The following is a 16,666-nucleotide window of genomic DNA, read 5'->3' as shown; positions in this document are numbered from 1 at the left end:
TATAGTCTAGTCTATAGTCTAGTCTATAGTCTAGTCTATAGTCTAGTCTATAGTCTAGTCTATAGTCTAGTCTATAGTCTAGTCTTTAGTCTAGTCTATAGTTTAGTCAATAGTCTAGTCCACAGTCTAGTCTACAGTCTAGTCTGTAGTCTAGTCTATAGTCTAGTTTATAGTCTAGTATATAGTTAGATCTATAGTCGAGTTTATAGTCTAGTCTATAGTCGAGTCTATAGTCTAGTCTATATTTTAGTCCATAGTCTAGCCCATAGTGTAGTATGTAGTATAGGCTATAGTCTTATGTATAGTTCAGTCTATAGTCTAATATAAAGTCTAATGTAAAGTCTAATCTATAGTCTAGTCTATGGTCTAGTCTATAGTCTTATCTACAATCGTCTACTGTCTAGTAAATAGTTTATGCTATAGTTTAGTCTATAGTCTAGCAAGTAGTTTAGTCCAGTCTATTATCAAGTTATAAGTTTATCTATAGTTAGTGTATAGCCTTTTCTTTAGTTTAGTCTAGTCCATTCTATATTGTAGTTAATAGTTTTATTTTAGTGCCTTAAAATATGCTTAAGATTTGTATAACAAATTTAATTTCATTGATTTTTTTTCTAATAATTTCAGACAAATAAAATGATCAATAAGAATTCAAATACCATTTAACACACTCTCATAACAACATTTACGAAAATTTTTATTTTTAGACACATATATATGTATTTATAGCAACAAAATCTTTTTTAAATGTATATTATGTTAAATATCATTTATTTTCACAAAAAAAAACATGTACAAAATGAGCGGAACAACAGCGCTGTAATAGAGTGTAACGTTAAAGAAATAAAATCCATGTCAATGACATTATAAAAAGCGGAAACGCATAAACACAAGTGTTGCCATGTTATTTTTTTTTTTTTTCTTTCTCATTTTCATGCCACTATTGTCAACAGCAATAAGATGAAGAAAAAAATGGAAGTAGAAAAGAAAAACCTAGGCGAGACTTGCAGAAAAAAACGGCTGTTTTTATGATAGTTAAAGTAAGAACGTCTTTCGAGGCCTGGATGTATGTTGTCACAGTCGTTTTGCTATTGTCTACAGTTGGTATGATATTTTTTTTTTCGTATATTTTTGCTCTTCTACTCCTTGAGCTGTTAGTTGTATATCTACATTTAAGTAAGTAAAAATCATGTAATGTATAAAAAAATAAAATAAAATGTCATGTGTTGGTGTGTTTGCTAGCTAAACACCACTTACTTCAAGACTATTTTCTGTGTGTGTATGTGTTTTTCTTTTCGAAAGGTGTCAAGTTGTGTTGTTTTCATTATATTCTTGTTTTTTCCATTGTTTTAAACTTAAAAGAAATGTTGTTGAGTAAAACATTTCTTTCAAAAAAAAAAGAAAAATGTCAAACATTAGAAAAAGAAAAACATAGACGTTTTTTTTTCTTCGAGAACAATAGAAACAGAGAAAGTTAAAATATTATTTATTTATTAATGAAGTTTTACTTTTATAGGTAAAGAAAGAATTAAGAAGCTGTGTCAACAAGCTAATAAAATTGTTTAAATATTTACAAGTTGTGTTAGTTAAAGAAATTGTAACAATTTTGTTAAAAATTCCATTTATAATATAAAACTACAACCTAAAAGTAGGCTACCCTTATGGGGATTTAACATAAAAGCTTTTAATTAACCATTAACTAAGAAATTTTAGTTTAATCTAATGAAACATTTCATTAATATAATGAATTCAAAGTTGAAGCCTAAAAGTAGGCAACATTTTTGAAAAAAGACGTGAAAGTTAGGGTTTTAAATTATTTAAAAATTACCTTAATAATGTGAAATAAATACTGTAGCCCAAAAGTAGGCTTTACTTTTAGGAATTTCTCATAAATCCTAGAAAGTATGTTTTAAATAATTGAATACATTTTTAGCGAAATCTGATTAAAAATTTGTTTATTTTATACGTTCAGAGCAACATACGTATTTTTGCGCCTAAAAGCCTTTTAAGGATTTGCACACAAACTAGCAACACTCAAGTAACATAAGAACATACTTAATCAGAGTTTTAGGTCTATTTCACAAAAAAAAACAACTCACACATTAAAACAATAATTAATTTAAATACAGCTTTTTAAAGCCTATTTGTAGGCTGAAATCATTAAAAATATCTTTAAGTCTTAAATTAAAACTGCAAATTTTATTAAAAAATTCTCACTCACTCCCTCTCTCTTCTCTACTCTTACATTTTCTATCATCACTACTTAATAATGTGCTGTCAATAAATTCATATGTCTAAATGTAACCCGAACAGCTAGTAAAATCAAGCATAAACATGAAACATCTGTAAATTAAATACAAGGCTTTTCTTTCAACTCATTTTGCCTCCCTTCATATTGTACCTTCTTTTTGAACCCCTTTATTTCACTATAGATTTCATCTCTTCAACAATGTTTATTAATTTATACAAAAGTACACACACTCGCATACCTTTACTTGGTATCTGTAGAATTTTTGTTTACTTGTGTATGTTGTATATGTTAATATCAATATAGTCATAGTGTAAACCAAATATATACTCAATTACATCACTTGTTTATATAAATATATAAACATACATAATAAACCAGCAAACAATTTGGTTTAATCTTTCAGTTTAATTCTAGCTTTAATTCCGTTCTAGTTCTAGGGTGGCGTCCGGTAGGTTAAAGGTTAGTGTTCAAGTCTGGTAGATCCTAGGGGGTGGGTTCAATTACCACCTGGTTAAGGAGAGCACAACAGGCCCGTTAAAGGCCTGGGTGTATTTCTTCGGATTTGATGTGTATACATCCTCCTTTCAACTTAACTAACTAGTTCTGCTCCAGTTGTGTTCTAGTTCTGTTCTAATTCTGTTCTAGTTCTGTTCTAGTTCTAGTTCTGTTCTAGTTCTGTTCTAGTTCTGTTCTAGTTCTGTTCTAGTTCTGTTCTAGTTCTGTTCTAGTTCTGTTCTAGTTCTGTTCTAGTTCTGTTCTAGTTCTGTTCTAGTTCTGTTCTAGTTCTGTTCTAGGTCTGTTCTAGTTCTGTTCTAGTTCTATTCTAGTTCTGTTCAACTTCTGTTCTAGTTGTGTTCTAGTTCCGTTCTAGTTCGGTTCTAGTTCTGTTTCTAGTTCTGTTCAGTTCTGTTCTGTCTCTAGTTCTGTTCTAGTTCTGTTCTAGTTCTGTTCTTGTTCTGTTCTAGTTCTGTTCTAGTTCTTTCTAGTTTTAATGTCTTTTCTATTCTGTTCTGTTTCTTTCTAGTTCTGTTCTGTTCTGTTCTCTATTTGTTCTATTTCTGTTTTCGTGCTCTAGTTCTTCTATTTCTATGTTAAGTCTCTGTTCTTGTTGTTTGTTTTGGTTCAAGTTCTGTTCTAATTCTATTCTAGTTCTGTTGTCTTTTCTAGTTCTGCTCTGTCTCTATTCTAGTTCTAGTTTTTCTGCTGTGCTAGTCTGTTCTAGTTTTGTTCTGAGTCTACTAGTTCTGTCTTCAGTTTCTGGTTCTAGTTCTTGTTCTAGTTTCTATGTTCTGCGTAGTTAGCTCTGTTCTAGCTGTTGTTGTAGTTCGTTTTGTTCTAGTTCTGTTCTAGTTCTGTTGTAGTTCTAGTTCCAGTTCTGTTCTAGTTCTGTTCTAGTTCTGTTCTAGTTCTGTTCTAGTTCTGTTCTAGTTCCGTTATAGTTCTGTTCTAATTCTGTTCTAGTTCTGTTCTAGTTCTGTTCCAGTTCTCTTCTAGTTCTGTTCTAGTTCTGTTCTACTTCTGTTCTAATTCTGTTCCAGTTCTCTTCTAGTTCTGTTCTAGTTCTATTCTAGTTCTGTTCTTATTCTGTTCTAGTTCTGCTCTACTTCTATTCTAGTTCTGTTCTTGTTCTGTTTTTGTTCAAGTTCTGTTCTGATTCTATTCTAGTTCTGTTCTAGTTTTGTTCTAGTTCTATTCTAGTTCTATAATACTGCAATTCTAGTTCTGTTGTACTTCTAGTTCTGTTCTAGGTCTGTTCTAGTTCTGTTCTAGTTCTGTTCTAGTCCTATTCTAGTTTTGTTCTAGTTCTGTTCTAGTTCTGTTCTAGTTCTGTTCTAGTTCTGTTCTAGTTCTGTCCTAGTTCTGTTCTAGTTCTGTTCTAGTTTCTTGTCTAGTTCTGTTCTAGTTCTGTTCTAGTTGTGTTCTAGGTCTGTTCTAGTTCTGTTCTAGTTCTGTTCTAGTTCTGTTCTAGTTCTGTTATAGTTCTGTTCTAGTTCTGTTCTAGTTCTGTTCTAGTTCTATTCTAGTTCTGTTCTGGTTCTGTTCTAGTTCTTTTCTAGTTCTGTTTTTGTTCCAGTTCTGTATTAATTCTGTTCTGGTTTTGTTCGAGTTATGTTCAAGTTCTGTTCTAGTTATGTTCTAATTCTTTTTTAGTTCTGTTTTAGTTCCGTCCTAATAACCGTTTGCTGGTTTATATTGGTTTTTTTAATATTCATGTAGTTTTCATTGTTGTATTTATGTTTCTCCGTATGTTGGCTGATTGTGGTTAAACAAAAACAAATGTAAACTGCTAGTTTCCCGTCATTGTTTTTCAGTTAATGATTATCTGGCAGTATATATTGTTAAAGACAAAGACATTTAGTTAGTTTTGCTAGAGTTGAAAGGATAAGTTTATGAGAAAATATTAAATAAAAGGAAAAAGGATTTTTTTTATGAATAAAAGAATAAAGAATTTTTATAAAAAAAATATGAAGCAAAAAGGAAAATGTAAATACTTTTTGAACAGATATAGATGTTTAATAAAAAATTTTAAAGTTTACTTTTAGGCTTTAAAGAAAGAGTTTGTGTAATTAATGGATATGCTTTTATAAAAGTTAGACAAACTTTGAGAAGATTTTCGTAGATTATTAAGAAAATATTTTAGCTTTATTAAGGCCTACTTTAAGTTGCTGCCTTAGTTAAAGTAAAATATAAAAACTATAGCCTACTTTAAGGCTTGTTATGTTAGAAAAAGAAAAATCAATTTTTCTTAACTAAAACTTAAGCCATTGTCATAAGACTAATCAGATTACAAAAAAGAAAAAAACTAACAATCTATTGATTGTTTTTATTAGAACTCTTAACAATTGTGTTAAGCAGAAAAAAAGGAAACTAAAACACAAAACTGTCATAAACATAGAAAATTCGATAAAACAAATCAAAGGACTCGTAACAAAGCTATAGATTTGGCAGCAGAAAACAACAAAAAATCAACTGACAATAGGCTGGTTTTTAGAGACAGAAAAAAAAGCAAGCAACCAAAACCAACTTTTGATAGGAAATCTACAAATTTTCAAACAACAACAGCAACAAAAGAATATAAAAAAACAAATCATGTTGAATGTGATGTGTAGAAAATTGATTTTAAACAAATGGGGAAAAAATATCATATGAAAGAAAGGAGATGAGAGGGGACTATTAGCCCACATGGCAAATAATGATATTCTTGACTTCTGATGCTTGGTTTTTTATATTTCTAAGATAAGGTACAACAGGATGTGTATTTCAAACAAAGTATCTGTGTGTGTGCGAGTTTTAAAGCTTTTTTTTTTTCTTTCAAAAAAAGAAAAAGTCATAAAACAACTTTATACAACAGAAATAAAATTGAACAAAAAAAATGTTTAAAAAGAAAAAAACTGAAAAATAAATGACATATTGAAAATAAGATGAACATCATAGTGAAAAGTAGAAGCAATCAAAAAGCAGAGAGTAGGAGTAGAAAATATTAAGGAAAATCCTATTGCGGAAGTGATAACAAAGTTGATGAAAGTGAACATTTGCTAAAATCTATTGATTGAATGATATTAACTTTAAGACTAAAATAAACGCAAAATGTTAGCTAAAGAAAATAACAATTTTTGACATAAACAGAAACGTAAGAAGATAATAAGGCAAAACTGATAAAATAAAGCAAAAAAAAAGTTAAGAAACAAACTTGAGCCACAACATTTTAAAGTAGTAAAGACAACTAAAAGTAGGCAATAAAATTAAAGAAATTCATTTAAAATAAGCAGCTGCTTAAAATTGGTAATAAAAACCTAAAGGTAAAGCTAAATACGTCTAATATGTATTTCTATAAAACAGAACAAAAAATTAAATTCTATATTAGTTCTTAAATTCTATATTAGTTCTGTTCTAGTTCTGTGCTCGTTCTGTTCTAGTTAGTTCTAGTTTTGTTCAAGTTCTGTTCTGGGAACTAGAACACGCTCTAGGCGTGTTCTAGTTCAATTCTAGTTCTATTCTAGTTCTGCTCTGTTCTAGTTCTGTTTTAGTTCTGTTTTAGTTCTGTTTTAGTACTGTTCTAGTTCTGTTCTAGTTTTGTTCTAGTTCTTTTCTAGTTCTATTTCTTTTCTAGTTCTGTTCTAGTTCTGTTCAAGTTTTGTTCAATTTTTGTTCTAGTTCTGTTTTAGTTTTGTTCTTGTTCTGTTCTAGTTCTGTTCTTGTTCTGTTCTAGTTCTGTTCTAGTTCTGTTCTAGTTCTGTTCTAGTTCTGTTCTAGTTCTGTTCTAGTTCTGTTCTAGTTCTGTTCTAGTTATGTTCTACTTCTGTTCTAGTTCTGTTCTAGTTCTGTTCTAGTTCTGTTCTAGTTCTGTTCTAGCTCTGTTCTAGTTCTGTTCTAGTTCTGTTCTAGTTCTGTTCTAGTTCTGTTCTAGTTCTGTTCTACTTCTGTTCTAGTTCTGTTCTAGTTCTGTTCTAGTAATGTTCTAGTTCTGTTCTAGTTTTGTTCTAGTTCTGTTCAAGTTTTGTTCTATTTCTGTTTTAGTTCTGTTCTACTTTTGTTCTTGTTCTGTTCTACTTTTGTTCTAGTTCTGTCCTAGTTCTGTTCTAGTTCTACTTCTAGTTCTGTTCTAGTTCTGTTCTAGTTCTGTTCTTTTCATGTTCTGTTTTAGTTCTGTTCTAGTTCTGTTCTAGTTCTGTTCTAGTTCTGTTCTAGTTCTGTTCTATTTCTGTTCTAGTTCTGCTCTAATTCTGCTCTAATTCTGTTCTAATTTTGTTCTAGTTCTGTTCTAGTTTTGTTCTAGTTCTTTTCTAGTTCTGTTCTAGTTCTGTTTAAGTTTTGTTCTATTTCTGTTCTAGTTCTGTTCTAGTTCTGTTCTAGTTCAGTTCTTATTCTCAGTTCTAATTCTGTTCTAGTTCTGTTGTAGTTCTGTTCTAATTCTCTTCTTGTTCTGTTCTTGTTCTGTTAAAATTTTGTTCTTGTTCTGTTCTAGTCCTGTTCTAGTTCTATTCCAGTTCTGTTCTAGTTATGTTCTATTTCTTTTCTAGTTCTATTCCAGTTCTGTTTTAGTTCTGTTCTAGTTCTGTTCTAGTTCTGTTCTATTTCTGTTCTAGTTCAGTTCTTATTCAGTTCTAATTCTGTTCTAGTTCTGTTGTAGTTCTGTTCTAATTCCGTTCTAGTTCTGTTCTTGTTCTGTTAAAATTTTGTTCTTGATCTGTTCTAGTTTTGTTCTAGTTCTGTTATAGTTCTGTTCTAGTTCTGTTCTAGTTCTGTTATAGTTCTGTTCCAGTTCTGTTCTAGTTATGTTCTATTTATTTTCTAGTTCTATTCTAGTTCTATTCTAGTTCTGTTCTAGTTCTGTTCTAGTTCTGTTCTAGTTCTGTTCTAGTTCTGTTCTAGTTCTGTTCCAGTTCTGTTCTAGCTATGTTCTATTTCTTTTCTAGTTCTGTTTTAGTTCAGTTCTGTTCTAGTTCTGCTCTGGTTCTGTTCTTGTCTGTACTAGATCTGTTCAGTTCAGTTTTCGTTCCGTTCTGCTTCAGTTCAAGTTAACTTTATCTAGATTTTTGCCAAATAAAATTCATTTAAATATTCATAGCCTGCTTTAAGGTTTATTACCCCCCCAAAAAAAAAGTTAAAGCAATATATAAATCCTTTCAAAAATTAATTACTCAAACTCTTAAACATAAAATACAACTGTTATCTTCTGCCAAATATAATTAATACGCAACAACAATCTAAACATAAACCGGAAATACGCAACCATGAAAAAAAGGAAAGAAATATATGAATGAAAAGAAAATCTTATAAGTAATATTTCATTCTTTTGAAAAACGTAAATCAAATACAATTAACGTTAATTAAATATACATCTAAAAAGGCATGACCATTAAATATCATCACCATCGTCATCAGTAGCAGAAGAGCAGTATAAGTTTTTTTACAAACGAACAACAAAAACAACCACCATTATTTGGAGCTACAATTTAAGTTTACTTTTACACCCCTCTATTTCTACCTCCTGATTACCTTACTCCTTGTTGAAGGCTATAACAGAAAAGGAAATATTTTGAAAAGACCTTTAAGAAAATGAAAAATAAACAAAGAAAAATTGTTTAAAGGGAATTGGTTTAAGATGTATTGCTTTAAAATTTTGATGGAAATCAAACGCAAGTGAAAACCACAAAAAGTCTTGGGCTGAATTTTTAAAAACAATATTTGTTTTGGTTTAGTTGATAGTTTGAACAAAAAGAAAATGGGAGTGCAGAGTTTTTGGATTTAGAGGGGTGGGAGGAAGGTTTGATTTAGGCTTTTAATTTAAGGGCGTTTTAAGGTTTATTTGGCGCTAAAGTTTTGTTGCTTAACGTAGATATAAGGGGGTGCAATTTTGAGCAACCTGTTGCTTATAGAATTTTAATTTCGTTGTTGAATAGAATGCATTGTTTATAACATGTTATAACTAAATTATTGTTGATTTAAAGCAATTATAACATAATTATAATGCATTATAATTGAATTATAATTTATTATAATATAATGCGCCTTCTTACAATATAACATAAATATAATGCGTCTTCTTTCATTATAATACAATTATAATGTATTTGATTGCATTATATTCCAAATATAATGGATTATAATTCATTATAACATGATTATAATGCATCTTCATACATTATAACTTGATTATAATGCCTTTCAATGCATTATAATACAATTATAATGCATTTGAATGTTTTATAATCCAAATATAATAGATTATAATTCATTATAACATGAATATAATGCGTCTCCATACATTATATTACAATTATAATGTATTTGAATGCATTATAATCCAAATATAATGGATTATAATTTATTATAATATGATTATAATGAGTCTTGACACATTATAACTTGATTATAATGCGTTTTCATACATTATAATACAATTATAATCAATTTATGTGCATTATAATCCAAATATAATGTTATATTATACATTTTGTATCAATTACGATTGAAAAACAACACATTATAAAGTATTATAACGTCACTCTTTCACTTAGGATACTTTCCCTTCCCCTTTAGATACTCCTGTTAAATTTTCCATCATTTTTACACCCTACGCCACTTTAGTAGGGAGGGTATATTAGGTTTGTGCTGATGTTTGTAACGCACATTATTGGTCCAGTTCTAGTTGCATTCTAGTTCTGTTCTAGTGCTGTTCTAGTTCTGTTCCAGTTCTGTTCTAATTCTGTTCTAGTTATGATCTGGTTCTTGTTCTGTTCTAGTTCTGTTCAAGTATTTTTAGTTCTGTTCTAGTTCCGTTCTAGTTCTGTTCTTGTTCTAGTTGTTGTTCTAGTTCTGTTCTAGTTCGGTTCTAGTTCTGTTCTAGTTCTGTTCTAGTTCTGTTTTAGTTCTGTTCTAGTTCTGTTCTAGTTCTGTTCTAGTTCTGTTCTAGTTCTGTTCTAGTTCTGTTCTAGTTCTGTTCTAGTTCTGTTCTAGTTCTAGTTCTTTTCTTGTTCTGTTCTAGTTCTGTTCTAGTTCTGTTCTAGTTCTTTTCTTGTTCTGTTCTAGTTCTGTTCAAGTTCTAGTTTTGCTCTAGTTCTGTTCTAGTTCTGTTCCTTTTCTGTTCTTGTTATGTTCAAGTTCTAGTTCTGTTCTAGTTCTGTTCTAGTTCTGTTCTTGTTCTGTTCTAGTTCTGTTCTAGTTCTGCTATGTTCGTCCGTCCGTCCATGTAAACCTTGTAATCAAACTATAGGTCTCAATTTTGAAGATAATTAAATTTGGCACATAATCTTCTATGATACTGTAGACGACGTCTGTTGAAAATGTTTTACATGGGTCCATTATTTCACCTAGCCCCCATACAACTAAACGCGCCGAATAGGGTTTTTAAGTTCATAATTATGTTTAAAGTACTCATATCTCGACAAAAAGCTGCAAAACTAAGTTCTATGCTAGACTTGATGACCCTCACGAATTCAATTATAATAGATCATCATATGACCCTAGGCCCTTTGAAAAGCCTCCATCAAAATTTCACTTAAATGTTTACAATTTTATTCATCAATAAACGGCTTAAGTATGTATATCTGAGGCAAGATACAATTCAACTTAAATCCTGTGTTATGCCAACTAAATCACATTTTATTTTTGAAAAGGTGCAGGGTATTATCTGGTCAGCCTCGTCTGACTGTAATTTCTTACTTATTCCTTTCAAAATCTCTTTTAAGTATCTGTTCTATTTAACATATTTACTTATGGTTATACAATTATTTGGTATATTTGTCCCTTAAACTTGTTTTCCTTATTTTTTCTCTCTAACAAAATTGCAATTGTATTGGGTAAATCAAATAAATATTGTTTGCCTTTACTAACCATCTCCCCAATACCCCTGCTGCCTGTTGTCCCCTGCAGGCATTTAAATTGTATTTTCTAAACATTGTGGGTCTTGTTCGTGAAAAAAAAAAAACCGAAATAAAAAGAAGTTTTTAAGTTCTTATTTTACTTTGATGTTTGTTTAAAAAAAGGAAAACAAAATATTTCAATACTGTCTGTTGCCAGGGTTTTTAAAGCTTTTCTGCAATGTATTTTAACATTGAATGACTGGCTGTTGAACAGCAGCTTGTGCTAATGAAAGTGATAGATTTCAAAATATATTTTAATAAATTAAATGTATTTTTTTGGGGGGAAGGGTCTTAAATTTTTTTAAGGTTTTGTTGAAAAAATTTAAATTTTTGTCTACAAATGGTAGTCGTCAAGTAGTATTTTTATATCCTACACCATTTTAGTGGGGAGGGTATATTGGGTTTGTGCAATGCACAATAATATTGGTCCTATAACCACCTTAAAGTATAGCAATCGGCTCAGAATGTACGTCCGCTATGTCCGTCCGTCTGTCCGTCTACGTAAACCTTGTAATCAAACTACAGGTCGCAAATTTGGAGATAATTTGGCACAACGACGAATCGTATTGAAAATCGTTAACATCGCTCCATTATTTCACCCCATACAACTGGACCCACCGAATAGGGATTCTATGTTTATAATTATGTTCAATATACTACTCGTATGTCGACAAAAAGTTGCAAAACAAAGTTCTATACTGGCCTTTATGACGCTTAATGATCTCTATAATTATAGGGCATCATTTGACCATAGCCACTACAAAAAGCCCTCTGCAACATTTGTCTAGAATTCTATTCAACAATAAATGGCTTAATTATGTATATATGAGGCAAGGTACAATTCAATTATAATTGGATTGTAATGTGTTATAATACATTATAAATGGATTATAATGTGTTATAATACATTATAAATGGATTATAATGTAATGCAATCTATTATAATTGCATTATAATGTACAGTTCTGCAATTCATTATAATTGGGTTATAATGTGTTATAATGCATTATAATTGGATTATAATGTACTATAGTTTATTATAATTGGATTATAATGTACAATAATCCGTTATAATTGGATAATAATGTATTATAATTGGATTATAATGTACAATAATCCATTATAATTGGATTATAATGTATTATAATCCACTATAATTGGATTATAATGCACTATAATCCATTATATTTGGATAATAATGTATTATAATGCATTATAATTCCATTATAATCTACTATAGTACATTATAATTGGATTATAAGATACTACAATCCATTATAATTAGATTATAATGTACTATAATCCATTATAACTGGATTATAATGTACTATAATCCATTATAATTGGATTATGATGTATTATAATGGATTATAATTGGAAAATAATGTATTATAATGCATTATAATTCCATTATAATTCCATTATAATCTACTATAGTGCATTATAATTCCATTATAATCTACTATAGTACATTATAATGGGAATATAATATACTATAATCCATTATAACTGGATTAAAATGTACTACAATTCATTATAATTAGATTATAATGTACTATAATCCTTTATAATTGGATTATAATGTATTACAATGCATTATAATTGGATTATAATGTATTATAATGAATTATAATTAGAATATAATGTATTACAATTCATTATAATTGGATTATAATGTACTATAATCCATTATAATTGGAAAATAATGTATTATAATACATTATAATTCCATTATAATCTACTATAGTACATTATAATTGGATTATAATATACTATAATTCATTATAATTAGATTATAATGTACGAAAATCCATTATAACGGGATTATAATGTACTATAATCCATTATAATTAGATTATAATGTACTATAATCCATTATAATTGGATTATAATGTATTATAATGCATTATAATTCCATTATAATCTGCTATAGTATTATATTACTGGATTATAATATACTACAATCCATTATAATTAGATTATAATCCATACAATCCATTATAATTGAATTATAATGTATTATAATGAATTATAATTGGAATATAATGTATTATAATGCATTATAATTCCATTATAATCTACTATAGTACTTTGTAATTGGATTATAATATACTATAATCCATTATAATTAGAATATAATGTACTACAATCCATTATAACTAGTTTATAATGTACTACAATCTATTATAATTGGATTATAATGAACTATAATCCATTATAATTGGATTATAATGTATTATAATACATTATAATTGCACTCTAATGTACTACAATCCATTATAATGGAATTATAATGTATTATAGTTCATTATAATTGCATTATAATGTACTATAGTCTATTATAATTGGATTATAATGTTTTATTATGCATTATAATTGAATTTTAATATATCATAACCCATTTTGATTAATTATAATGTATTATAATGCATTATAATTGTATTATAACGTACTATATTCCATTATAATTGGATTATAATGTACTATAAGCCATTATAATAGATTTATAATGTTTTGTAATCCATTATAATAGAATTATAATGTTTTATAATGCATTATAATTGCCATATCATGTACTGTAGTCCATTATAATTCGATTATAATGGATTATAGTCCATTATAATTGAATATAAAATGTATTGTAAAGCATTATTTAACAAATATAGTTTTACTTTTTCGAAACAAATTAACTTTATTCTACTTTTGACTAAATAGTTTATTATCCGAAAAGAACTTAAGCCACAATAGCTCAGTTAAATATTCGTTTAACTATTTTTGAGTCTATTTTTAGGCTCTCTTTAAGTTGATTTTGTTATAAGTACAAGGAATTTTTAAACTTTTCACACATATGTATTTAGACGTGTTTTTTTCTGTTTAGTAAACCCAGTAAAATGAAAAGGAAAGGAGGGGGAAAAAACAACTAACGGTTATGTGCCGCACTTAGTTCATTTATAATTTATACTAAAGAGATGTGTAGAAAAGATGTGAGAACACATAAACACAAGTATGTATATACATGATAAATGCTCAGGCGTGTGTGCAAGTTAAAGGAAGAATAACAGTAAAAAAAATAGCAAAAATAAATGAATAAATGTAGTGGTTTATAGTCTTCCAAACACACATATGCATTTTTCCTTTTGCTGGATAAATAAATAAACATTTATACTGTTATAAAAAGTAAAAGACAGACAGACAGACAGACAGACAGACAGATAGATTTGCTTAACATTCACACTTAAAGATTTGTGTTTGAATGAATTTGTTTGTGGTTGATTTGATTGCTTTATGCACCCTTTGAGTAGCCACATGAATTTGAAATCAGTAGCACGTTTTTTCAATACAATCTCTTGGTTTTTACAACATTTTCTTAGTTTTCTTGTGTTGTTGTTTTGTTGTTGTTGCTGTTGTAATGTTTATATTTTTGACACAAAAACAAAAAGTTTTAGAAAACATGTTTTTCAAACTTTTTTAAGCGTTTTGCTTTTTTTCAAACAAACTTTTTTTAATGTTTACATTTTATAAGAGATTTTTTTACGAATAAAATTATTCGAATAAAAAAAACCGAATAATCGAGAACTTATAATGAATAAATGATAAATAATTTTGCAAAAAAATACATTTTTAATTAGTTTTATTCAAAATAAAGAAAAAAATGAAAAAAATTAAAAATTTCTTTCAAAAATTTAATCGATTTAAATTACTCGAATAAAATTATTCGAATAATGAATAGATTTTTTGTAAAATTATACACATATCTGTTTAAATAGTGTTTTTCTGTTATTGTTAAACGCTAATTTAATTAATCGAATAATTTTATTCGAATAAAAAACGAATAATTTTATTCGAATAAAAACCGAATAATTGAAATTCTTTTAAATTTTATTTCATTTCAATTTAATTTTGGTTTTAGCATAGAAATGTTAAAATTTTTCGTTTTGTTTTTTTTTTTTCAAAATTATTCGAACAAAATTATTCGAAAACAATTATTCGAATACAATTATTCGTATGGTGAAAGATTTTTTGGCAGAAACATAAATTTTAGTTTTAAATGATTTTAAACATTATTCCAAAATAAAAAATAAAAATTTGGATTTTTTTCAAAAATTTAATCGATTAAAATTACTCGAATAAAATTTTTCGAATAACGAATGGATTTTTGGTAAAATTAAACACATATTTTTTAAATAGTGTTTCTGTTATTGTTACAGTTAAACGCTAATTTTTGTTAATTAATCGAATAATTTTATTCGAATAAAAACCGAATAATTTTATTCGAATAAAAACCGAATAAATTTTAACATTTCCTAATCTAAAATAATCATATGATGGACAAATTTTAGGAATTTCTTTGAATAAGAAAATTAATCGAATATTTTTATTCGAATAAAAAAATTGAAAACTGTTTTTTTTTTTGTTTTTTCTTCAAGCTGATGTTTATTGCATTAGAGAATAAGAATAATTTTTAAAATACATATGTATATAAAAATTAATCGAATAATATTAATCGAATAATTTTAATTGCGAAAAATGAAATGAATAAAAACCGAATAATATATACAAATTATATTAAAACTTATTGGATTTATTTTTTTTTAGTTTTTGCTTTTAAAATTTAAAACAATTTTTTATAAAAAAAAATATTCGAATAATTTTGTTCGATTAAAAACCGAATAATCATAATTTTTTTAGAATTCAGGTTTTGTTGTGTTTTTATTGTTGCTTTTAAAATCTGAATGCTTATTTGAAAAAAAATTATTCGTATAATTTTATTCGTTTAAAAAACCGAATAATTTTATTCGTTTAAAAAACCGAATAATCATAATTTTGAAATTTTTTTTGTATAATTTTGATTGTGGCTTTTAAAATCTAAGTGCAATTTTTATTAGAAAAAAAAAATATTCGAATAATTTTATTCGAATAATCATATTTTTTTAAAATTCTGGTTTTGTTGATAATTTTTTGTTGCGTTTTTATTGTGGCTTTTAAAATGTGAATGCATTTTTTATTAGAAAAAAATTATTCGAATAATTTTATTCGTTTAAAAAACCGAATAATTTTATTCGTTTAAAAAACCGAATAATCATAAATTTTGATAATTTTGTTTTTTTTTATAATTTTTATCGTTTGCTTTTAAAAACTGAGTTTATTTTTTAATAAAAAAAATTATCTGAATAATTTTATTCGTTTAAAAAACCGAATAATTTTAATCGTTTAAAAACCGAATAATCATAATTTTTTTTTTTTTTTGATAATTTTTGTTGTGGTTTTATTGTGGCTTTTAAAATCTGAATGCATTTTTTGTTAGAAAAAAATTATTCGAATTTTATTCGAATAAAAACCGTATAATCAAAAAAAAATTTTTTTTGTAAAATTTTTGTTTTATTAAACTTTATTATTTCCCTTTAGCTTTAAACAATTGATTAATTTTATTCGCATAAAACCCCTTTCCATTCGTTTAAACAATTTAAGTCTTTTAACGTTTTCTTTACTTTTTTACGTTCATTTTAATGCATTTCGTAGTTGTCTATTCGTTTTTGTCTCCTTTTTGGAGTTTTTGATGGACATTTTAATGCGAAATTTTTGACAAGTTTTACAACGAAGTTTTAAGCGTTTCAGAAGAAACTAAACGCGCCTAAAAGTAAACTTAAATAAATTCAACTATAAGAGGCTTAAAAGGCAAACGTTTAAGCTAAAAAAAAAAAAAAATATTAAAAGAATTTTCTTTAATTTTCTCAAATTTTTTAAAAATTTTTCTTTAAATTTTAAAATTTTAATTTATTTAAATGTTTAACATTTAACATTCAACAACATTTTAACCACACTTACAAAACCATTTCCGTTTGTAGTTCAACTTCCGTTAAACTTCAAGTATATTTATATGAAAATTGTTGAGAGAGTGTGTGTGTGTGTGTGTGTTTGAATGTGTGGTGGTTTTTCAACTTCATGTCATGTAATGAAAAGCAACAAATTTCCGCTTGGTTGCCTAACAAAGGCAACAGGACAGGAGTCTACAACCTCTAATAGAGCCAAATTTACTTACATTTTACTTGCC

Source organism: Lucilia cuprina, chromosome 3 (assembly GCF_022045245.1).
Source record: "Lucilia cuprina isolate Lc7/37 chromosome 3, ASM2204524v1, whole genome shotgun sequence".
Taxonomy (NCBI): domain Eukaryota; kingdom Metazoa; phylum Arthropoda; class Insecta; order Diptera; family Calliphoridae; genus Lucilia; species Lucilia cuprina.
This window is presented reverse-complemented; position numbering follows the sequence as displayed.